The sequence below is a fragment of the Nomia melanderi genome, chromosome 4 (genome assembly GCF_051020985.1).
Source record: "Nomia melanderi isolate GNS246 chromosome 4, iyNomMela1, whole genome shotgun sequence".
Taxonomy (NCBI): domain Eukaryota; kingdom Metazoa; phylum Arthropoda; class Insecta; order Hymenoptera; family Halictidae; genus Nomia; species Nomia melanderi.
In genome coordinates, this window is record NC_135002.1 from 17,635,982 (window position 1) to 17,663,577 (window position 27,596).

At 31.8% G+C, this 27,596-nt stretch overlaps 1 protein-coding gene across 7 annotated transcripts in view; it reads right to left on the bottom strand.

Moving 5' to 3' along the window:
* Positions 1-27,596, bottom strand: part of Synd (protein kinase C and casein kinase substrate in neurons protein Synd) — a 112,069-nt gene that overhangs the window by 50,841 nt on the left and 33,632 nt on the right. The window contains exon 1 of one of the 7 annotated variants that reach the window (XM_076367271.1): positions 5,948-6,185. The exons of the other annotated variants lie outside the window; for them this stretch is intronic. The gene's annotated coding sequence lies outside the window, so the exon portion shown is untranslated. Of the gene's footprint in view, positions 1-5,947; positions 6,186-27,596 lie in introns of those variants that run through there. 7 annotated transcript variants of the gene reach the window in all.

Below are 27,596 nucleotides of genomic sequence, written 5' to 3' on the forward strand. Positions count from 1 at the left end.
GAAGCCCATTATCCATTAACGCGGTCGCGTAGTTATTATCACGTTTCAGGTTCAATGTATTCCTTCGACGTATGATAAGGAGGCAAGGTAGAGATTCGAGTTTAACCCTTTGTACTGGTGAAGCGACACTCGATTGCCGTTTGGTTTAGTATAGAAAAATTACGGAGTTTGATATTCGATACTAAGTTCTGTAGGATGTGTTATTACATGAAATATTGAAATGAAATAGCTCTTTCTTTTATCATTTCTGTGTATGTGATTTATATTTACAGTTATAAGAAATGTTACCGATATTTCGAAAGTGATTAAGATTATAGTGCAAAATCTTTCGGGTGCAAAGGATTAATACCAAACATACTGTTACTAAGATTTTACTAATATAATGTATTTTTACTAACATATAAAGTACTAACAGTACTAACTGCTAGGAGATTACTTGATTGCTAGGGTGAGGATGACAGGGGTGAATGATCAGTTTTCATCTTTCCTCGCTCAATTTTCTGTTAGTTATATATTCTAATTCTTGATACTTTCAATTATTAATCTGTCAGTCGCCAATACGGTTACACGAAACCAATCGAAACTATAAAACTATAAACTAGGAAAACACCTCTTGCCTCTCTGCCGTTCCTCTAGACATCAAGTTATTTCCAAACCGTACCTATTCGTATAGTAATCGGTCAAATAACTTACTAAATAAAAGTATTAAACAAATCAGACAATGAAAGTTTCTCAAAGGAAAAGAAAACCGAAAATGCAGAATTTTAAATCAAATTTTAAAACTAATCATTTGACCGGCATGGTGCGTTTACTGTTAAGTCGTCGAGTTGCTCTATGGTATATAATAGTAGTCTATATATATAGTAGTATATAATAGTAATTCTATATTTTACATAATGAAAATGAAATTGATCCTATAGATATTGTTATTAGAAATGATAAACCACGACATTATATTTAGGAACTCAATGACTCATTTCAGTTTTATTTTTCTAATATTTTCTTTAGAAGATTTATTGGATTGAAGAAAATATTATAATTGAGGAGATCGTCACCGAAATAAGCATTGGTAGCGAACGTGTTAACTCATTTGAATCATATGACAGAATGAAGCATATTCCGTTGCCGCTGCAATCTTTTTCGTATAATATTCGGATGATTAAAGTAGTAATGTACTTATATAAATTACAATGTAAAATTATAATAATATAGTAAGTAATAATAATATTATAATAACATGATAATATCAATCGATTATTTACTGACAATATAGTTTAAAACCATATATGTATATACCTAAATATACACGTTAATGATGCAAATGAATTAACAGGTATTCTGCTAGTTTGTTCAAATTTTTTCCTGAAATTATGGAAACCCATAACAAGTTATGTAGAAAAAATGTATGTAAGTGTGATTCATTATTAGCTGTACAAGCTCATAAATTTGTTCAGAAATTTAATATGCGTGCATATATTTTAAAATAAAATATATGAGGATGCTTATTTTTACTGTTAAATATACAGTTACTCACGAAATTAACCGTTTATCCATATTTATGATATATTCTACCAAATTAAGTAATGCTTTATTATTGAAACGTATAGAATTTCTTAATTAAATGGATTCTAATGTCAAGTATGTTAATCAAGGTTTACGACGATGAAAATTATACCTGGGACTGTAATATTGGTCAAATATGTAAAATATAATATATTAGATGCGTAAGTAGGAGGACAGATATTTTTGTAACGATACGTAATCAATCATTTTAGTGTTCCGCAAATTTTTTTTAAACTAGAAGTCACTCCGAAAATATTAAGAAACAGAACTCTGGCATGAACTCACCTTAGTCTATTAAAATGAAGCAAAATAAATAATGAAAGTAGTCGAATGACCGCGTTATGTATACATGGTAGTTCACGCAAACGGGTCAAGCTAAAATGGCTGAAAAATTAATAGATCGTTAAATTAATGTTTCAATTAAGAAAGTATCCTAATTTCTGATTTAAAAATCAACTGGTACACCTCATAACCTATTAACTTTTCCATACCTTGGATTTTATACTTGTATATTGGAATATTCATGTGAAATACTATAAACGTTATATTAGTTTTGCCGGTATCCACGTTTTCTCTAAAGAAATATATGTACCGCAATTTTCTGCTTTTACATCTTTTTTACATTTAGCGTTTCAGGTTTCTAGAAAAATGCCTTTCTCAGTTAATTACTGCTTCCCTCAATTTGCTAATATAAAATCATATTTCTTGCATGACGAACATTTATTGTTTCAAACAAGTTGTTTCGTAGCATATTATTTTGATGAAACAGGTATAAATGAGATTTAAGGAAAAACCTTGACAAGTTTCTGATTTACAGCACGTGTTATAATTGTAGATAAAATCATACATAACACTAATATCCTTGTCTTATATAAAATACAATATATTGGTTGTCACAAACCACAGATAAGTGACGATGATAAATAAGCGCATTAAAGTGGCTAAATTTCACCGAAATCAGCATTTTAATTAGTCACACTTCTTATGTATTATTTCATGATTACTGCGTGGTTTCATAGTTTCACTGATCGATATATTTTACTATACTTTCACGAATGAAAATCACAAACACCCGTTTCCGTTTTCACGTTACAATGTAGCGCACACTGTGTGTTTAACAGATCACTATTTATTTTAACAGTGAAATTCTTCAATTTTACGGCGATGGATTCAAATCTAAACACAATGAAATTGTAAACGAAAACCCAATCTAATATCACAGAAGTTCATACAGGTTTTTCGAAATATCGCATAAAATTGCGTTTCGCTTAGATATACTTCGTTAGATCCTCTTATTTCATTTCCATGGATGCACTTAATCCTCAATGACGTAATATAAAATCTCCAATTAACCAGTTAACTGCGCTCGACGAGTATACACGTCATCTTAAAACTCGAAATGATACTAATGTTTTTCAACGGTGACTTAGTTATTTTTTCAGATTCACGTGTAATTCTTTTTCGTTTTGCTTCAGTTTTTCGTTAGAATACATGATAGAACATTTGCACTGCGTTTGGCAGGTATATACTTCATTGTTTGATTTTATTGTGCGTATAATGAGCGACTTTTGAAACAAAATGCCACAGTTAACTGGTTAAAGTATCACATTGAAGCACTCAATACATATTCAACCGTAATACTTTGTATAAAATAGCGTGAACTCGGAGAGTAAAGTGGCGTTGAAAAATGTACAAAGGCAGTTATCTTATAACTATCCCTAGAATTTTGCGCACTTAAATCGTACAGGAACTTCAATCAATGACACGCGAACTAAAATAAGACTTAACACAGTACCATTTCATTTTTATCTTATTGAAACCACTTACGAGAGAAACCGCTCATTCTATTTACAGTTATTATAATCACAGACGTTATCAACCAACTATTATTATCATAATCAATTGGTTCGAAACACATGCGTAAAATTAGTTAAAAGTAATCCGCCCATTTTAATCACAGTTCGGCCACTATTATCGATTGTGATAGTTAAATTTGGGGAAAAAACGTTCTGAATTCTTAGCAAATTCATACAAATTATACGATGCACGAAAATTACATTCGGGTGCTAATGAACATAAACAGACGACAGGAGATACTTGTTTGTAATGGAATAAAACCTTTTTGTTTACTTCTTTCGTAAGTTTTCTCAAATGGAGCAAAAACGAGCAAACTTTTGAAGGACTTTTCTTCGTAGCTTACTGATTCCTTGCGCAATCTCGAAGTTGAAACATTTAAATTCGAGACATTCCGTATACAATACATTTTTATAAAGTATGTCAAAAATGCAAAAAGTGAACCAAATTTTTATTGCTTCTTAATGTCTGTTGAGGCAAGGAGAATATTTCTTATGCCTCATATGTGTTTTTTTATATAAGAAGATCCTGTTTAACACTATTTGGATATACAGAAATCAAAATACTACACTTAACTTTCATTTATTTAAATTTAATAAATCTATTTTAAATTCATTGATTTATTCAATATATATTTATTTTTTAATCATTTATTTATAGGCATTTATGTATTCGTTAATCTCAATTAGCCATCCACAACTAAAAAATACACAATATAATCATATACATAGATAAGACATCTACAGAATTTAGAATAGTTGTCAACGACCCAATTGGGTTGACGCAACTTAAACAATAAAAGAAAAACTATTTGGATGTAAGATTTTTATATACATTCACGTTTTATATGCATTTCTCGTTGATTTACTTTAGCACGGATTTTATAACTGTTATACACATATAATGCATGTTACAAAGTAAAACCGAAAGGGCATACTTTTTACTCGCCGCCCTGTTTCTCCTATCCCCATTATTTACGTATTGAGATGACCCCGTTTAACGTTGTTCCGTTTAGCGCTTAGCTTTTTTTGGAACGTATCCCCCACGTTAAATAGGGTTTTACAGTACGTCAAAGAGTTAACCCCGGTAACGAATTCAGAGGCTCGGCAGAGTGTCGCGCAAAGAACTTTGTTTTTACCTATTTTACACAGGCACGTATAGTTGGAACTACTTGATAGCTAGGCTCAGGAATGCGGGTCTGATTGGTCAGTTCTCGTCTTATTTACGATGCTAATTAGCTATTCGCCAATACGCTTGAATGTAACCAATCAACACTATAAACAAACCACACAGCGGAAGTTCTGCTAAACGTCAAGCCATCGCCCGGTACACTAATGTTGTTTATTAATCATTTTCTATAGAGTGATACATTTCAAAAGAGTCTTGAATATACAATGCAACAAGACTATTGACGTGTGACGGGAGTGCACAGGTTCAAGGAAAATAATAAAAAGGAACTTTAACATGTTGACTACCGCAGTGGTCACCGATGACTGGAGCTCTTAAATTGCTCGAGAACAATTGCATCGAACAATCCTCTACAATATGGTAAAAAAAATATTGTGTTTCTATTTGTAAAACACAAGGTGACCTTGATTTCGACATGAAAACAAACATTTCTATATTATAAATACTACTATCCAATGCGGCGACATTCAGCTTGACGAATATGCAATAATAATAATAATGCAATTCAATCAAATGTTTTAACACTTTGCACTCGGAAGTCTTTCACTAGAAATATTCAACAGTTTCCGATGAGTTATAGACGACATCCATTAAAACGAATTGAATGAGGGAATATACATAAATTAAGAAACAAAGTTATTATTTCAATATTTCACATATTTATGGATCATAAGAAGCTTAACACTTTGTCTGCCACATCACTCGAATTCCGATGACATATTTTTTACAGAAACTTGGATATTAATTTTTTTTATGACGTATCGAGCAAACCGAATTTTGTTGGATATATGAGATATAAGAAAGATAATGGAGCAATTATTAAGAAGAATTGTAATTTCTCAGTTTCTGGTTAATGAAAAAAACTGTTTCAAGTACATGGGAGTTTTGTCGAGTATTTACGTGGTAGACAAAGTGTTAATATTATATATAAAACATTATGATTCTGGTATATCAAATCGTATGATGACTGAGAGTCACCTCTCGAGTGCAAAGGGTTAGTATTATATTTTTCTCATTCGTATATTTTGCCCTATGAAATGGTGCGGCATTGAACGTGTTAATGAAAGTATATAGGACAGCTATAGCCGTAATTTGCTCTACATATCGCTAAAAAAATGGACAGCTATAACTGTCGTTTGCGGCAATGGGATATGAAGTGCCGGTACGTTTACTGTCAAAGTAATTATTTTTGGGTAAATATACCGGTCGCCAACGTGTCAGAATAATCCCGGTGGTTTCGATCGAACTCGCGGAAACGGATACCTGTTACGTTCGCCACGGTGCACGCGCCGCGTACATAATCGGCGGGTGAAGTCACAAGGTGGTAACGCAGGATCTTTACCTTGGTAAAGTGACATGGTTGAGTAACGACCCTCGCGGAACGGAATCTTTCTTAATTCGCGGGATCGGCGCAGAACTCAATATCACTGCCGGCACTGAATCACGCTCATAGTTTCGGTCCGTGGAAAAAGGTGAGCCGGGCACACGGACACGCGGATTTATAAATAACGATGCCGCGGACGTGGTCGGCGGAACTCGTGAGTCCACGCAGCGCGCCGGTCGAAGCTGAACTGAGGTTCTCGCTCCAGAACGCGAGCTCAAGAGTCAACCCGATGGAAAAAAAAGTGGCCGCGGCTCGCGTGATTACGTGTCCGCGTAATCAGATACGATCGACAATTAGTCGAAACTTTCATAATGGATTGTCCCCTCGCTGTTGCGGGATCTTTTTTAGTTAAGGATTAAAAATAGCCTTTATCTGAAATCCTCACGTTTTACGTGAAAAATTTTTCTTTCATTTATTGAGGCGGTTTGTATGTAATACGTTAAAAGTGGTTTTTACGCGTCATCCTCGCGTTTCGCACGAGCAGTCTAACTTTTTTTTATTTATCGGATCGAGTTAGGATTTCGTGCAAATTTTGATAAGCCGCGGCGAAGTCTCGCGAAATATTTTTGTATCTGCTTTCAATGGTAACTTTAGAACGTATTTTTTAGGGGAGTTGTAGCGATGGCTGGCGGAAGATTGAACAGAATGCGAGTGGAATTTGTCTTTATTCAATATAATAATATTTACTTGAAGTTTTTGGTTAACGTGTGAACATTTATGTTATTGAACTGTAGCAGATTTTGTATTTATAGGGTATAAAAGTGTTGAAGAATTTGTGTAATGGAGGGTATTTGAAAGTTTCTGTTTAAGATTATTTTGAATTTATTCAAAGTTTTAATGTTGGAAAGAAAACTTCTTTTTAATTTCTTTACATTTGTTCATGCAATTTAATAAATACTGTATTAAAAATTTAAGTAAAATTACAAATATTATTTCTATTTTTACAATACAGACATCATTTTACAAATACTTTCAAAAAATTGTTTATAAAAACTCGGAATATAGAGATTGTGTATTTACATAGACACACTGCTTTTTTCATTCAATGGTACAAACAATTTTTGTTGATAACAATTCCCTCGTTTTTAGTTTTCAGTGAATACGAGCCTCACAAAACTTTGTAGCTGTAAATAGTTTGAATGCACCTGATACCTTGTAGCTAGCGTGCTTATGTCATTTCATTATTGTTTCGATTCAGTCAATAGACAGACATGGTTACGCTAAGTCGTTGAAATGCCACATCATAGGAATATTCAGTTACGTGAAGTGGCTATTTGCAAGTCGAAATGTTAAAAAGACGTTCAGAGATAACAGTGCAACATAAAACATAAAACATTGAAAAATCAATAACTAACCACGCTCTACGTATATAAAGCAGGTGTTATTTAAAACGAAACATATTAATTCTTGTAAAACGTTTTTGTATTTACAGGTAAATTATTTTAACTTTAACTATTTAATAAAAATAATTATTTTAACAATTTTTTAACCATTGCTATTTAAAAGTTGTATTTGTAAGAAGTGAATTAAACATATTTGTAAATATACATTAAATATGTTATTAAATATATATTATATATGCAGATGTAATTGCACAATCACGATTACATTTAGTAGTTAAATAATTACCAAAGTTTTTCGATAATATCGTTATATTTTGTTCATAATGCATTTTCAACTCTGGTTTATCTGTAATACTATGTAGCTTAATTATCTTTTCCACTACATTTCACATATCTCCGATTACATCGATATCTGGCAACTGTGTTGCTGTTTTTATTATCCATGGACAATTATGTAATAGCCAATTCTTTGCTACGTGAGAAGTCTGCTCCGAGTCATTGTTACTGTAGAATTGAAGCTCCTTGGAATTATTCTTTAATGCGTCTAAGTAACCTCATTTATCCATCTCCATGTTTATAACGCTAAATTTTTGGTATCATTAACTAAAATATACTATCATGTTATTTGCGATCATTTATTTCCTACATTTACTTCATTACTGGGTTTTCTACGTACTGTATTCTAACAGTATCTATGTAATTATCTTCAGTGATTTTTAAATTTTCTTGAAAATATATGAAGTTCCTTGAAAAAACTTGAAGTTTTCTTAAATGCACTCAACATAATAGTAATAGTAGTAATTTCTGCCTAATTATGACTTAATTGCATATCAATTTTCATTCATATGAATTTACTGAATATTAATGTTACAATTATCTAAACAATGGACGAAAGTTTACTTTGATCAATAACTGGATATTCCATATACTTATTCAGCAGTAGTTCCCTATAATATTTGTGCAATGTTTTTTTTAATTGTATTAGCAATAATTGCATTTAGAATGTAATAATATTTTTAGTTTAATTATCACTAATTAAAAGGGCACAGTTTCTTTCTACGATACATTAAACAGCATGAAGTATTTTTTTTTCACTTTGATATTAAACTTTGAAAAAGTATAACTGTCTAGGTAAATTACAATTGCGCAATTATGTCGAAACAATTAACTATTTATAACTGAAAAGATGACGAATCCATGAGTATGTAAATACCTTCAACGCGACACACGGAACCAAGATGGCGATGGCTGAAGGTTGCTACACGGTTTGACCGCTAATCGATGAAGAACAGAGAAGCTTGCATAACCGCGTCTTGTTCGTCGTAAAAAGTTATTTACTTGTGGCGCTAATTATGCTGATGTTCACATGCGAAAGCGGCACGTTCCGAGTGCACTGTATGGTAAATTGGCCAAGGCTAATTTTTTAAACATGTCTTACTATCTGAAAATGTTTTTTATTTCATTCATATTCACGACGAGCAGTTGCAAATACAAATTAAATAGGAATTACGTTTATAAAATTGAATGAAAAATATTTCAAAACTCACGTGAATTTAATGGAGATGAATTTAATACCACAAATGCACATAGAAAATACTTATTAAATAATTTTACTAAATTATTAACGTGTATATAATGTATTCTACATTATATCGAAGTGTTAAATATTTTCCTATGTTTTGATAGAGTAAAGAATGATTTCGAAGGGATAAATGTTACAGATAAGAAGAAAATGTTGTTGAATATTATCCTTTCTATAATTCGAGATTGTTAGATTGACTTTTCAAATTTAATCACGACGAACAATCGTAGCAAACATGATTTACTAAATTAATTAGATTAAATGCAAATCACGCAAATTAATACGTTTATAACCCTTTCAGTACTGTAAGCGCATATATGCGTTTTTCGATCTTTGTAATCTCACACGTGCTGCGGTGATAATTACAATGATTAATGTACGCGTTTCTTAGCATTATTCAATTTGGTGTAACTGAGCAATTACGATTACAATTTAATTACAACCTAATTAATTGTATAAATTAACATAATTCATCGATCTTCAGATAAGCGAAAAAATATTCCGTCCACACGGGACATTTCGGCTGGGAGTGTTCAGCACTCAAAGGTTTAATAAAAATTCTACAAAAATTTGATAGAAATAAAGCATGGTAATTTTACGTTCATCATTTCTTTGATTTATCAAAATGTTTCGTCATCGAAACGAAGATAAAGCGGCTGTAATCAATCGTAAGAGTATCTGTTAATAGCAGTGTTTAATTTCGCTGACAAAGAGTGTTTGTATATGAAAGAAAGTGCAATGCTGAGTTTGCGTAACATTATGCGAAATACAACTCATGCTTAATCAAACCGGACTCGCACATACGCGGTTGTGGATGCTATAATAGTAGCCGTGTTGGTCAGTTTATCCGAAGCCAAGCAAATTCGTTACTATAAGCTATTAGGAAGCTTGTTTAACAGAGAGGTTATTTCCCATTTTTCTGTTACGCTTCATGATGAAACTTTATTGTTGTGTCTCTCGATGAGATTATTTTACGAAGGAAACATTTCCTTTCCATGAAAAGCAAGTCTTCATACTCAATATTCAAATTCTTTTCGCGGTAGGTAACGTTACAAATATATTTTACAAATACTTATGGAAATTTGTTCGAGTATTATTCCATCGAAAAAAGCATTATAGATTTTAAAGGTAAAAGTATAGATTTATAAAGGTAAATGAAGAAAAATGGCTTGAACGTATCTTCGACAGCTTTTGTTTGTTTTGCTTTTGTGATATGTTCTATTAAATGAATGTGTAAAATAAGCTGTTGAATTATAATCGAGATATAAAAGTATAAGAATTCAATGAAGAATATAAACTTTGATGAATAACTACAAATCAACTATTTCAAAATAAACGAAATGAATGTTTATTGGACTTCTTTTTTGTCCTTATGCAATATAAATGCATAGCATGTACAATTTTACTATAAGTCATTTTAATTCAATCATCTATAAATTTGATGACCTGATAATATTATTCTAGAGAAGTTAAGATTTATTTAAAGATATTTTTAGAAGTAATAATAAACTGTCTTTTCTTCCAGATTATACAATTTTATTCTATTGTACTTATGGAGATCACTTCAGATTAATCGTATTTATAGTGACTGTATTACTGTTATAATATCACTATACTAATTACTGTTATAAACAATATAATAACTTATAATGGTGTTAATTTTACATTTAAATATGAACATGAAAAACATAAAAATTTATAAATATTTCATTTATCTCCAAAGAGAGGTCCAAACATTTCAATATCAGTGTTGACACACCGATATTATAATACATAAAAATAATAAAAAATATTTGTAATATATTATGTTTCATTCATAGCGAATCTTTCACCTTGCACGTTCACCAATACACACGATTAAAAATCATATTCAACTGACTAAGAAACCTTCGTCGTAGCATTATTACTTCGTTAGTATTCTTCAGAATGATCTCTACTGAATTTATACGAACGGTAAATACTGCAGGCAAACTGTATTCCTTGTCTCTATTGATTAAGCCACGGATGTAGTATACAAAGGGTGTTGGCTTCCTCGCTGGACAGAGCTTGATGGGCCGGGAGGCCGTATTTGTGTTCAATCCTGTTATAAATCTAACGATGATTATATTCTACGTGGAAAGATGACCGTTTGTACATACATATTTTACATAGACCTGCCTCTTCTATGTGACCGCGGTTAATGAACTTCTGCTGATAGAATTAAATGAAAGATATTCGAAACTCCGTACATACATGTTACGGTGAATAAATGAAGGGAAATGAACGTCGATAATCACCGGTGGATCTTGACATTCGTCAGAAACGTTGGTGAATGTCTAGAAAATCAATAGTATTTGATCAAAGTCAGACATTTACCAGCGAATATTGACAGCAGTGACAGTTAATGAACGAAATCAAACTGGTTATCGAGGAGTGTATTAATGGCAGCAAATATCGTACAAATGCATATAACACTAAACGCACCGATACTTTGTACATTCCTATCGCTACCTTAATGAGCTAAATACCTAGTAACAAAACAAAGATAAACAAGTTTGACGATAAATGTGTCTTAATGGAAACAGAAACAAAAGGAAAGACAAAAATCGAAAGACTACTCAGATAATATATAAGTTGATATAAAGATAAACGAACTTAAAAATATAGAATTTTAAATGAAATTTTGAATTCGGTTATTTGATCGGGCATGGTACGTTTAGTGTTGATAAAATGTCTTGTTTTATTTTATTTATCGGTTCGTTGTTAGAAACAAAAGATAAGAAAGAATATTGTAATTTTATTCGTATCTTTGCTACGTTATTTTACTCGAAAACTACGAACAGGGGAAAAACAGTGAAACATATTTACATTGTTTCATGAGTTAAGTTTCAAAGTTACATCGCTATTGCAAGCAAGAAACTTCTCTGAATTATTAAGTCGCTACTTTAAACATGAAAGATGGTTAACTATGCTCGTAGATGCTTGGATCAATTTTTCCTCGCAAAAGGTTCTTGTTTCACATCATGAGTAATTGCAAAATGTATGCAATTTTCGTTTGCTCTGATAAATACTTTTTGGATTTATTATTGTCTTTATCATTTACTTTTTTTCGTTATTAATGTTCGAAAAAGATTTAGAATATGGAAAAAACAACCGTTACTACTAAAAAAGAAAATCAGTAGCTATTTACTACAATAGTATCAGATCGTTTAATGATTAAATAATTAGTAAATAATATCATCTAAAAAGAGTTAACAAATTTTAGGACCTTTTCTTCCTAACGTAGTAAGTACATATTAACATCCTTAATCGTCCAGTCGACACTAATCGAATTACTCTTACAATCAAAGTAATTTTTCTAATGAAACAAAAATTAGAAAATTAAGACTCTTTATAGTGATTTCTCTCTTAACTCATTCGCTACCAGCAATTGTTTCAATAGCAGTTTTCAAGGTTGCAACATTTTATCAAATAAAACACATCCTCTTTACAAAATACAAGTAACATTCAAGAAAACAAATCACTTTCCCTGTAATGTAACCACGTACTTAAATGTAATTTACTCTTCTTTGCACAAAATGTGCCATTAAAACGTGAAGCTTGCAGAAGAATTGTTAATCTCCTTGTACTACCTCACACATCCAGAAAACCTCGGTTTATCGATACGTCACCAGGAAAATCGATTTTCAAAACTATACATACGGTTGGCGCGATCGAAGTTAAACGAGCACATGTTATTATTATAATTAATATTATATTATAACTAAAATTTAATTGTGAATGTAATTAAAATCATATTATAATTAAAATGTCCCAGGTAAATGACACTTCCCATGCACAATATTCGGAAAAGCAGTGCATCCGTTCAAATGGTGCAACACAGATACGCTTTCCCAGCTTCGAATGGTTCCATCGATTAAACAGAAGTTAACTGTTTCGCTCGAACTCGCCGATGAGCGGGATACAGTATGCTTCCCGCTCCAAATACGACGCGTAATTTCATCGTATGTATAATTTATTTTCGGCGTTCGTTGTTTCGCGGAAGCTGAGCCGTTTCCTGATTGACCATCCCGAAACGTCTCGCGAGCGGGGCGCTAGCGAACTCCTGAGCACCGTGTCCCGCAATGTGCATATAGGTAATGCATGCAAACTCAGTCTGATCGGCTTAATGAGGATGTACTCCGTCTGAATGACGAGTGCAAATTACGCGGTCGCGCGCGAGCCGTCTCGATGAACGGCATAAACGCCGATATTAATATTGCACGCGTCGCTACGCGGAACGGTGTACTCCCGTTTTCTTTCCTCTTTTCTCGGGAGATCGGGACGCGTAGCGGTGGGCACACGCTTACGCGAACTTTACATTTTAACTGAAACATTGCGCAAGTTTGTGGAACGTATCTAGCGCTGCTAACAATGTACAGGGTGGAACGAAATGTTTGGTCTTTACTGTTACAACGTGATTCTACACCTTGGGTTTAATGGAGATTGACGTGAAGAAGCTAACGAGAAATTCATAAGTAGAAAATGAATAGTTTTCTTGTAATTCGTTGTTAAATTTCGTGTAGGAGAGTAAAGGAATACGGTATAGATTGTCTTTTCCTGGTATTTATACGAATATGGATTAGTTAACACGTTCGCTACCAGCGTCACATATTTGTGATAGACGCAGTCTTATATTTTATATAAAGCAAATGAAATTAATCTTATAGATATTGTTATTTCAAGTTATAAGCTACGGCATTATATTTAGGAACTCAATAATTTGTTCCAGTTTCAACTTTTCGATATTTTGTTTAAAAGATTTATTGGATTGAAGAAAATATTACAATGGAGGAAGTCTTCGCCGAAATAAACGTTGGTAGCAAACGTGTTGACATTTAGGCAACCGCCTAGAAAGAACTACAATTACAACCTCTTCCATTATCTTCAATTAAACTTATTCAATTAATTGGTTAAAACCTTTGTTTTGTAAAAACAAGAACCGTATTTGATGAATTGCAAATAATCCCGCTTCAAGACTTACTAAACAACAAAAGAAAGGAAAAATGGGAGATCACCCCATTCGGTTGGCTAAGTGTTAAGGTACCAAGTAGAATGATTGTTCTCAGTTGGACAACAACTAGGCGGCCCGATCGATAAACAATATCGATCGCATTTTCCCAAAGGACGGAGTGTACCAAAAAAGGACAATCGATATCGCGTTCCTTTACTCTCCCACGCGAAATTTAGTAGTGATTTATAAGAAAACTATTCGTTTTTTACTCATGGTTCCTTTGAGATTATTTGCATACGTGATGAGTAGAATACAATGATGCATTAGAAAATTTTAACCCCTTTTTTCACGGTCAAAGGGAATTTTATGGCAGCTCCCAAGGTGTAGAATCACGCTGTAATAGTAAAGACTAAACATTTCGTTCCACCCTGTACAGTAGGACCGCAAATAACAGAGTCCTGAGTAAATTGGAACTCAATAATTTGTATCCTTGGATTGTACATCAAGATACTTCTATTTATTTGGACTATCATTTGCTCAATTAAAGAGAACAATTGAGGTTTTACTGTAGTTCTAAGAAGTTTTTACCTTTATGTACGGTGGCTGTAATTATGTTTTAAGAAGTCACTGTATGCTAATTCAATGTAATATGTTTAATTACGTGTGTGTTGGTAAGAGCTTATATCGAGAAGAGTGTTAATCTCACAATCAATGTTGGTTTTTTGGGAAATTGAAGTTTTATTATATATTATATTATTATAAATATAACAATATTATATTATTTATAATAATTGTTATAATAATATTATATTATATTATTGGAAACAGAATACTATTTCGCGGTTACAAATATTCAGTCATGATAGGATTTACTTCTACAGTAAATATATAGTTTCTTTTTACGTTGAGGAATCATTAATAAGAAAATAATTCTTATAAGACTAATTAGAAAAAAAATTGTAACACGAGAGATAAATTATTCATAGAGTTTTGATTGTACTCATTAAACTAATAAATATAATCTTTGAAAAAAAGTTACATTAATTGTTATTTCGCACTAATCCTTATTTTTAATTAAAGAGAATTCTGATTTAATTGAAGAGAACATTTTATATCCACTATACGTACATAGATATTAACAGTCGTACTGTCAATAATTTTGAAGACTGAAGTATTTTAATTTATACTACTAATAATCTAAAAAATATTTAACAATATTTAACAAATGGTACAGTTAGGTATGGAATAAAGGGGAAAAACCGTCATATCTGTCTAACGGTAAAAAGTAAATACTTACAATAACTTTGCAAATACTAAATGTATATTAAATCATATTGAAAAATGTTTATAATTTCCGTTAGAAATGGTCGTTGAACTTGCCACCAGATATGCAATAAATTAAAGGTCATAAACAGCAGACAACATTCCTCGTAAAGCAATACACCAGAAAAAAACGATTGAAAAACTAATTGATCGTAGGATTTAACGGTTATTAATGACACTGCGTTTAATAGGAATAAATAAAATATCATCAGATTTGAATATATTCGAAACATCGAATCCATAACAAAAGAGCAATAGTAGAATAAGTATCGTCTAAGAATACTGAAAAATGTTTTACAGAATTCTATGACAACAAAAAGTAAATTGAACAAAGTGGTCATGAATAATTTCGTATGTTTAAGCGTCATAAAGAGTATATTGATTTAATTCATCAGAGAGGGTCAGCTGCGAGAATGGATCCATCAAAATAATAGCTCATGATGTATAGTAAGATTGGTCAAGACATTTATAACACGTTGCCGCTGCAACAAAATTAGGTTTTACGTCATTTGCGGTCCTTATTGATTTTCTAACCAAATATGTATTTATATTCTGTAAGTTGTTAACGATTCATTTATATTTTCACATCAAGTTGTTATATTTTCGTGAACCAAGAAAAAGAATTCTCTCACGAAGATGAATGTATAAAATGATGAATGCAATAAAATGGCCGGCATAATCCTCGTACTTCACTTTAATAGAGATGAAATGGATAAATTTATAAGGGAACAAAAGCTGAAAAATATTGGAAGATTGCACGCTATTATATAAGATGCATGGGATGTAGTTATAGTAGATGTACTTGTTTAATCGAATCTATGGTATACGAGGATGTAACGCATTTCATAGAAATAAGGATTTATCTATGAAATATTAAAAGTTTTCAAATATATCGAAGACACTTAATAATAAACAGAATAGTAAATAAGATAATAATAAAATAATAACATGTAAAGCAATAATTTAATAATAAGTACAGTAATATGCTTATAAAAATATTTATATGTATTTTGATACATAGAAAGGAATGAGTCCATAGAAGAATGCAATTTTCGTAAATATACGTCGTAAATTAATGTTACTTTGTATAGTAAAAGTGTATTATGTTACGATAATTGACTTTTACATATTCCTTCGATAACTACAGAACAAATGAAATTTAGTTCTGTGACTGTAACTAATGGTCGCCGCTGTATCTGCGTGAACTAGATCTACGTGGTCATATCGACTTTTCGATATAAGTTGTTCGTGTATAGAACAGTCAAATATTGATTGGCTTAGGTCATTTCATAATTTGTACGGTATTTCCGTGAAATAAATTTAAAAGAAAAGACATACTTTAAACTAATCGTCATTTATAATATTTAATTAATATAGAAAAAAAAATTAACGAAAGTATTTAAAAGAACATTAAAAGGTACACTATTTGCACAAAATTTCTACAATAATTATATTTAACTGAGGAAAATGGCGTGTGTGTTACATATATTGAAATAATTAAAAGAAAATTTACTGAAATTAGAAGGAGTTCAGTGTAAATATGTAGGGTGAATGGAGGGTGCTATTTTAAAGTAAATATTTTAATTACAATTATTTAATTATAATTAAAGATAGGAATAAGGAAATATAAAATAGTTCTTTTCTGATTTTGTAGAATCTTTCTGGAGAGAACAATTAGTATAATATCAGAAATATAATATCATTGATGTAATAATACAAAGAAACAAGTGAAATTTTCAAAATAACAATCAAAATTTGCATTGACAACAATATGAAATTAAAGGTTCAAATTCTAAAATAGTGAGCGACATATTCATGTTACGTTATTAGGGCAATTAAGCGAGGCAATTATATTTGGATCGTAAGCTGCACACTGTACAGGATGTTCGGCAACAGGTTGGAAAATTTAAGGGGTAATTTTCTATGTGCATACATATAAAACGTAAATTAATGGTAGAAAAATTACAGTTTCGGATTCGTTTCCAAGTTATTAACCATTAAAAGTCTCTATGACGAAGGATTTATTACAGAAATATTATGATGATATGATATACAGTATAATAGATAGAGGCAAAGCCAGGTTCACTAGTTATTATCTGCGTATTTTAATTGATAATTTGAAAATAAATCTGAAACTGAAAATTTTATTAGTGAATTTCGTTTTATACTGCTTGCGTTATAGGGGAGAAACACCTCTTAAATTTCCTTCCACCTGTTGCCGAATACCCTGTACTTACAGAATGTTCCACGCCACTGGCCGAAGTCATAACTTTAAAACAAAGAAGGTAAGTACAGAAACTTCATTAAGCAAAATTAACTGGTCTGGTATTTATACTGCAATATATTATGCACACTACTCCTTCGAAAGTAGAAATGTTTAAAAAATGTCGAGCTTCATCTCCGTTTCAGTAAACCAATGTATACGTTACTTTAGATACTAATTGGCATGTATTTTTGTTTTTTATAAAAAAGTATGAAACCTATGTTGACTAAAATTTTTCAATATTGTGTCATAGTTGGTTTTTAACGCGAACAAGCGAAAACGAATATAAAGACGAAACGATTTATGAAAAATGCATAATACAGATTTACGTAAAAAGTAAAATAAAAGATAGTGTTGACTTGTTTGTTCTTTATTTTAATTAGTAGTAATGTGTTATCACTTTTTGTCTAATTGATATTTTTCGAGAAATTTAACGAATTCTGACACTTTTTCTTCTGAAATTATTTTATTACCCTGTAAGGATCACAATTCTTTGTCTCCTCATTACATAATTACCTCGCCAACAAAAATGCTTATCAAAAAAGAATTAAAATTATTTTGATAAAAAGATAATGTAAACATAACGTAGATTGAGAATATAATTTTTAATAATTACTTTTATATTATTCTTCTACATTTGTATGTACAAATTTAAAATATATGAAAGTTCAAACTGGCATTTTTCTTCCATTAAATTTTATTAAATTTCTTTCACTAACATTGTTTTTTCTCTAATGCACTGTATAATTTGTACAGAAGGGGTATTTAATAAATTGCATTCACAGTGTGTGCTTGATTAGAAGTCCAAGTTATCTTCTCATCAAATAAGTGACCTTAAACTTTTAAGCAGCAGTAGACATTAAAAAAATGGAAATGAAAGTTGTTTACGATACATTCTAATGTAAATATTTTGCACATTTGTAATGATGTTTGCAAAAGATGTTGGAGTGTTTCAGGCTTCAGGAAAGGATGTATTTTATTACTTATTGCATTTTGGTTACTACATATGTGGTGCTAGGAAAGTTCCTTTGTGGTATAATCACATGATAAATATTCTTCGAAGTCTTGAAACTCTACCATCAATCGTCGATGAGTCAGTAGTAGATAACTGTAAGGTGGAACGGGCTTCCCCGGTTAACAATACAATAGAATAAGAATGTAAAATTAAGGCCGACCAAGTGTTACGTTGCTACACAAATTATATCCTCTAATTTCTAAGTTCTCGAACCCTGAGATAAAATTTATCAAAGTAATCTCAAGGTTCGAGAACTTAGAAATGAACTTAGAAAAGAACTTAAATAAGTAACCAGTCAAATAACTGGTTATAAAATAAAGGTAAACAAGTCAAGGGACTATTTTTTCTTAGTAGAAACGGGAATAAAAAGAATGACAAAAATTGGGATACTGATTAATTGGACGATGTAAGAATTGATATAAAGTTAAATGGATAAAGAAAAATGCAGAATATTAAGTCAAATTTTAAAACTGGTCATTTGATCGGTCGCAGTACGTTTAGTGTTAAGGATTATAAACACTAAATCATAAATTACGTGTAATATATGTGAAACAGAAGTTGAATTTTACGAACACTTAACACATTCCATGCCACTGGAAATTTCGATTATATCTTGCTTATGAAGTGCACTGGTTCTTTAAATGAAATATTAAGTTACTTTAAAGTCTTTGGTGACTTTTATATATATTTTGATATTATTTCTTTACGTTTTCATTGCTTCGCAACGTGTACCGCTATACTTTGCCACATGCCTCACAAAAAATGTGTTCTTACAAAAATTGCACGCGTACCGAAAATAGTACACGTGACACTGAACGTGTTAATGTATAGAGTAATTTCTACTCCCTTTCTTATCATGTGCAACGTAAAAAAATAATTCGCTGTACTTTCAATAGGAAATACGAGTTATACAAGCTTTGTTTTTAAACCGATGAATACTCGTTAATCAATTTAAAATAAAATCTGAATCAATCTACCGTTGAAAGTAGAAAGCATCTTTTTGATGTTTCTAATTTATTAACAATTTCTAATTTTAAGGTAAAAAATGTTAAGATGAAGAAGGTTAATTTCGCGTTAATATGTTTTAAGAATTCAACACATACAGTGTAAAATCAACTGAAGAAGTCATGATGAACTTCTTGCATATTTTTTCTGCGCGTAAACTAGTTTTTCAATTCGCGAGACTCGTAAATTTCATTACCACACAGGTTTTCAGATAAGATCGAACAATATACAGCAGAACTACGCTTGCTCGATTACTTTTCAGAGAAGTTCTTGTAAGAAACTTTTGATGTACTCGATGCAGGCCCGCAAAACTTTCTAACGAGTACATCAAGAAGACGCGCTTTACACGTAACGACATTCCTGAAACAGAATGAAGGAAAACCAGAGTTCTGAAAGGTCAGAAGGTCTTTACGATCTCTTTAAATTCCAGCATCACTCTGAAAAGTATTTTGAGAGTCTCGGTCTTTTAACTGGAAACAATATTACATTATTTCCTTCATTCTTTTATTTTAAATTCCTTTGGGTAGAAGAAAAAATTGTACAATGTAATCTGTTAAAACTAAAACTACCGATAGATTCATCTAATTCATTTTGAATTTTTTATACAAATTACAAGAATATATGTCTTTAGGATTTCATACGGTTTTCATCACTGTATTTACACAGAGAAATGAATTTAATTAACAATTTTTCATAATTTCGCCAATGGAAACTCTGAAATGGGTTATTTCGACATGTTTGACAGTTTGAATGTTAATAATAAAATTAATTTAGTTAATTTGGTTATATTGATCATTGAAAATACTTGCAGCAGTTATTTATATAGAAATAGATAAAGTTACACGTGAAACAATGTTTCAAATGTAATCGACGTAGAGTAGAAGCTGATACCCGTTTAATCAGGGTTTTCTCGAACTTTTGTTTGAACCTTGTGTAACTTCTCTAAAATCTTACTTGCTTGACCGGTTTTGCCGCGGTTGAAACTGTAATTATCTTAATGTAACAAATATTTATGTATTTTTTTAATTGGTTAAACAGGAAGAAAGCAGATGTTTTCAAAAATATTCTATATATATTTTTATAACATTCTAACTACCTAAGTAAAAACACATGAAACGTCCAAGTACGTAAGTATATACAACACATTCATGTGTTTCCTTAAGAAAATTCTAAATACTACTTTAAAAAACCGTAAACCCGAAGCCATCCATGAATGTGAAACTCTACACAATTCAGGAATTATATTAAAAACTATGTTTAATTTAACAGTCAAACAGATATAGAATCCACAGTTAATGCTACTACTAAATTAAATATTGATACTAACCGCCCATTTTCTTCATCTATACTTGACAAATGAAACTTAACATCATAAAACACATTAATATATTATCCAAAAATACCTTCATCGAACACGATTTAAGTAAAAGTATGTTCATTACCAAATTTGAATTAAAAAATACTAATAAATGGAATAAAACATAATGAAACATTATAGTTATTATTTTGACTCTATATTTCATCCCGTAAAATCTCCGAAATTTCGGGAACCTGACCCGAACCCAAAGCAAATACTCAACTCGACCCGATATTTTCGGGCTCTCTTACCGCTCTACTAATTAACTAATTAATCCCGTTACATTTGAAAGACACTGTACGTAATAATAATATGTACCACTTAATATACGCGAGAAACAGCTTATTAAGAAGGTGGAAAACCACGTGATACAGAGATTCGCGTACCGAGTCTGAGTGTCGTTATAATGGCGTCCTCCGCGAGGAACGACTTCTCGTAGTAACGAGGAACGCTTCGATGATCTCAATTAAAAGTCCAACGGGGTCGGAACTTGCCGTGGAAGCGCGGACACAGCGCAAGGTGAAATGGAAAAGCCGCCGGGACTTCCAAAGCGTAACTCTGACCGTGTTGCTCTGACCTCGCTATCGATAATCATTTCATACACATGCGCAATACCAGTTAGCGACCCCATTCAAGCGTCCCACACCGTGAAAAACAGACGCACCGCCGTGGAAAACGTGGTGGGGCACGATAATCACCGCGTACGTTTTGCGGTAATCTTTTGAACAAGTTTGTGGCACGTGTTCCGTGTTCCTTTGGACGTGGGAGCCACCTGGCAGATACACACTTTCGACTCTAACGGAAGTTCAAAGGAAGATGTGTCTTTGCGGGGACGGCGCCTGTAATTATCGGCACGAGTCATAAATAATTTCGGTTTTCGTTTTTCGAGTATAGGTACATCAGTTTATGATACTTCGTAATTAATAGGTTTTATCGTTGGCAGACTTGGCAATGGTGGTTGGGATGAAGTATTTTAATTATGCAGTAACTGTCGAATGTCAATGGCGGAAATTATTTATGAATGAATTTATTATATGGTAAGTGAAAGGTTTAAGAAAAGCTTTCTTTTTAAATGTCCATTTCTTAATGAATGTGAATGAATAAAAATAGTCTGCTGGTGTATAAGTAAATGGTGCTCTTCTATTATTTGGAAAGCTTATTATTCAATTCTGAGCATGTAGAAAATTAGTTTACAGTATACTGGATTATAATGTACCATTGGTATATTTCTTTAATAAATAATTTCAATATTCAAGCATTTACTCCATAGGAAAATAGTACAAATTGTTTCTGGTTAATAATTTTCACATTTCAACAACATTTATATTACAGTAATGCTGCAAGTTACACAAATATCGAAACTTCGAATTGTTTTCAATTTCTCAATACTCGAATCAAAGCTGTAGGGATGTGAGAGTTTCAAATAAAAGATGCATTCCCTTCAAACAGAACAAAAGATCGATCAGAATAGCTTGAGGAAATAATACACCGGTGGAATATTTATTATCTACGAAAGAATGTACGTCTTTCGTTTCTTCAAGGGTCAAAAAGGATTTCGTAATAAAAAATATAGTTGGTCGGGCACGACAGGATTTAATACATAAGGACGCACCGATAGTAGACAATAGATGTAAATCATATCTGAAAAGATAATACAATGAAGAGAATCAAGTGAAGCCCCATTAAAGAACACGTCCGGGACATTCGAAAAATTTAATGAATGTTATGAATGGAAAGTCTGTCTTTCAAGTTGCATGCGATAGAGCTGTATGAGTCATCGATGACTGAGGAGCAGTTATGTCACTTGCTCTTGGGGTGTGCATAATAACGCCATGACGATAAAAATACCGTGTCTAGGGAAGAAAGTGTACACAGGTTGAATAATATCGACGTGATTGAGTGTCACGCACGGTACACTGTAAGTTGATCCTTAATTGCACGTTAACGCTATAGGAAGTAAACGAAAAAAATGAAAGTAGGTAAATACACACTTCAGAAAGCTATAGCGTGAGTGACACTTCTACCATTACCAATGAAGAAGAATAAAAATTGCATTAGACTGAAATAAAGATCAAATGGGAAATAAAATATTCGAGTGAATCTTATTTTACTTTGTTGAAAATTGAATAACATTAATCGACAAGTATTAATTTAACAAATTAAAATTAACGGTTTTTATAGAAATTCGTGGTGTTGAACATGAGCCTAAAAATTATTTGTTTCGCACCATTTTGAATTTTTAATAAATATACTGGGAAAAATAAAATTATATTATTTTTTTAATGAAATTAAATCTGTTTTTGGGAATTCCTCCAAGCTAAATTAATATTTTTACAAACATTATGTAGAAGAGTGACCTACACAAAGTGTCTCAAGTAGTTTTCTAAGATAGATTGAGGAATTTCTTAGCTTTAAGGAATCATTTTCGAAAGTACAATTATAACTGCAACTGAACTCATTCTTACTTTGAAAGAAACAAAAAATTGTAATTACGATTTATAGTTAATCAATTAACTAATATGTGACACTCTCGAACAAACACTTCACAAAATTCTTTACAAATAAAAAATCTCTTGGTCAGTGGTTCAATATGAACTATACTCATTTACGTCGCTAGAAAACAAGTTGAGCAACGAGCACACGTATCGGAGTACAAAGTGAAAAACTGCCACCGTTCCCAATAAGAAGAATCCTTTCTCACATGAAACAATACGACGGTATTTCAAATTACGCAAGACGTATAACGTCTTCTTATTTTCCAGGGTCGCGTTTAACGGTACGAAAGAAAGGTGATTAACGCAGGAAAAGATAAAAATAACTGGATTAAACTGCCGGGCGTGACGCGAGCAACGTCTACAGTCTTAATTACGTTCATAAACCTTTTAGACGGGTCGTTGATGCTAACTCACAGTTAGCTGGATGATTTTATCGCCCTTAGTAGTCCCTTGGTTCCTCTACACTAGACAACGTTGTAAGTTTGTCCAGTTATGTACTTGGAAGATTCTTCCACAGTGGCGATACTGCCCAGAATAACCGCGAACGTCATAACGATGATACAGCCTTTCGTTTATATCTGTGATGTTAACAAACAGTATAATGCGCTCGCGTCAACTACTGACCAACTAATGCTACTCCTAATGATTCCGAGTAAGTTCTGTTATTAACGCAGTTGGTGGTCACTTGAAAATTTGGGTAATTTGTTACACGGAGTCGTAAAGAACTTCTGCCTTTCATTTCTAAATGTACGCTACCGGATTAAAAGTGTTTAATCGCATTTGTAATGAAGAATTGACTGGAATCTATGCTTAGTGAATGAAACGTGAATGGATTCTTGAGCATGAATTAGGTGCTTGTTAGCACTATATTGTTGGAAGTAATATATTGTTAAATGACAAACTATTTACGTTATTTTCATCAATCTGTAGGTAACAACTTCACTCGTTATTTTCACTGATAAAAAATTGACTGTATATTTCCAACAAGTGAATTGTAAGTATTTACAATTGAACGTTAATGTAAAAGTAGTGAAAGAAAAGACCTTTGTATTCTATTATTTCAATGAATGGACTTTTATACTTATAATTGTGTCTTCAAAGTGAACATTTTAAATAGAATTTAACAAACATAAATATTACTCAATCCCTGTGAATTAAAATTAAATATTATTCTTCTATTATCAATTATTATATTACAGAACAAACATAACCGTAGAATCTGCATAGAATTTTTCTCTTTTTTCAATAAGTTATTACTGACAAAGTTGTTGTGTCGATCACAGTTGAAAAATAAATCATAAGGCAAGAGTTTAATATATACGAATAACAAATTTATATAATTACATATTTACATGTAATGGTTTTTATTTATATATTTATGTAAATACAAATTTATGTAATAACGAAAACTGTATATTTACAAATCTATATTTTTTGCCTGTTGCACTACTGTAGGAGTGAAAATATATTATGATCAAGCTCATAGAGATACCGTCAATATTGTCTATCGATGACGGTATCAGATTGAAAGATATTACGGACACATCAATCGCTAAGTTGAGTGCCAAGACTTTTGAACCGCGCATGTTGGCTAAAAATGTACAGTAATAAATGAACTTACAGTAACCTAACTCTAATGCTAATTTGGTGACAGCTTAAAACACAGCTTCTTCGCACCATTCCAAAAATAATAAATTCCAATCGTTGGTATCATAAATTTCACTGTATTATAATTAAAAAAAAAAACTATATAAATTGTAAATATTTACATTCGTCACAACTACATACATTGAATGTTTTTCATAAAACAGGAGGGAACCTGTCTATACATTTACATACATACATCCACAGTCTAATATAAAACATCAATTTTATATTTTCATTTAATCGCCGTGATAAGGTCTGCGCGTGTAGAGTGAACCATCATACTGGTTCTCCCCTGTAACTTTCGTCGTTAATGGCCCGATTAAACTTTTATTATCGTGAATGACACGGTTCGGACGACCTTTCAAGACGAGATCATTAAAATTTTTATGTCATGTTTATCATAATATTTCAAGATCATCTTTTCCATGTATATTTACATTGTTATTTTTACCTATGAATCTGTGGGCAAATAAGACTTTTGATTCTTCCTTTCTGTGCAATTATTTTTATTTTTATATAGAGGAGAAACATATTTCATGGAAGATAGCTAAGGGTGGAATCCACGTAAAAAACGAACGTCGTTTTAAAAGTACAAAAGAAATGTTGATTGCTATTATCTTGAATTATAGCTCTGTCTGAACCATCAAATTGTTGATATATTAGTTATAAAAGCACGAAATGATTAATATTGTGGATCGGAATATTATTATCGACGGTCACTAATTATTTCTTAAACTGAAAGTGTATGCCTTATTGTTTAAATTGTACAAAATTATTTTATCCATTATAGTTTGATGCATTTTTATAATTTATAGATACAGCTGGTACTTAACATCATGAAATTTTATAACCAACGTAATTCGCATAACTCGATGATATAAAATCATTGACAAACTGGTAGCGGTATGAAAAATGATAGTAAGAAGTTACTTTCCTCTATCTAATTATTGTAACGAGCGTTCCTTTTGAAACTATGTGATTATTACTTCACAAACTTTTTCGTGCAGCTAATGGTTCCGGAATAATCTCAAATAGCCACGGTACAAGCAACAAAGTGTCTATGTTTTCAAATCTTGTATGTCCGCTCAAACGTAACTGATAGAGTAAACCTGTAAGCCGTGGAATGTAATTTGAAAAATCTCACGTTTTGCGAGCAATAAAATGAAAAAAAATGAAACGTGTACTCGTCAAGCGCCGGAAGAATGCACATAGGATATATTTTAATGAAAAACCAAAGCGAAGCAAGGAGGAATTACATGTTTATCTGAAAAAATAAAGAATTCATCATTTCAAGCTTTAGATGGTGTGTATACTCGTCAAACGCAGTTAACTGGTCGACACTTCGTGAGAATGTCATTGGAGAACGAATCTTCCAACGAACGAGATATCAATAACGCAAAGACCTAAATCAGTGCATGCAACAAATATCACTAACGACACGTTCAATTTGTTCGGATCATTCGACTAACGCAATATTTTCGCAGTATCTCGAGTATTCCGTGGTATATTCCGTGTGAGAGAACTAGATCATCCGTTCGGAATACCGAGATTGGAATCTGAAAATCGAGGCCGGCATCAGTTGATATCTATAGCACAACTTCCCATGCCATAGACATTACATAATCAATCCTGCAAGCGCTTGCTACATTTGCATCTGGATTAGCAAAGCGTTTCAGCGTTGCGTAGGTCCCAGAGCGATTGTTGTTTCAGATTCCATGGAAATAACTGGTAACATTTCGGTCATAAAACACGACAAAACCGCGATTAACGTTGTTGCATTCAATTCGGTTCCATTAAGGCGAGTTTTACTGGCATTCGGTAGAACGGTCGTTTCCTCTAATGGCATGAAATTCGAGTCATTGGTTTACATTCATTTCATTTAATTAACCCACGAAAGAGAGTAGTAATTTTCGCTCCGACTGACCTATCTACAATATACGAGACGATAAGAAATTCAATGTTTGCAACTCGAAATTATCCGTCATTAATTTAATTTTAATTTAATTTGCAATGTTTATTTATTTTATTTTTATAAATTAACCTGGAATTCATGGAACATTGTAGGAACGCATAGATGAAATATGGTTAATGATAAGAAGGACCGTGTTATGAAACGAGATTTTTTATGGAGAAAAACGTCTTATACTAATTTTCTACCACGCAATTTATGTTTTAAGCAATTAAAAATTGTTAATTATTTATGTTAGAAGTGATAAAAATGTTATAACGGAGTAGCATAATTTTGCTCTTATTTTGCCGAGGAAGATGATGTCTTATAAAATAATTGTTTAAGAAGTATACTAAGAAATGAATAAAGGATTTGCATTGAAAAATCACATCGAAAATGCTGGAATATACTTGAGTGGCAACTAAATCAGGTAACTATAGTGATATGTTTATATTTAAATAAAGTTATATCTTTCCCACCATTTTATGAGTAAAACATTACGCTTTTTATGTTATCAAACGTGAGGAATAACGCTTATTTATAACATTGTCGGTAATAGTTAAAAGGAAAAGAGAATAATCTTCACATTACAAATTCGATATGTATATATTGTACACTGAATAATGAATAATGAATAATGTATGAAACAATCAAATA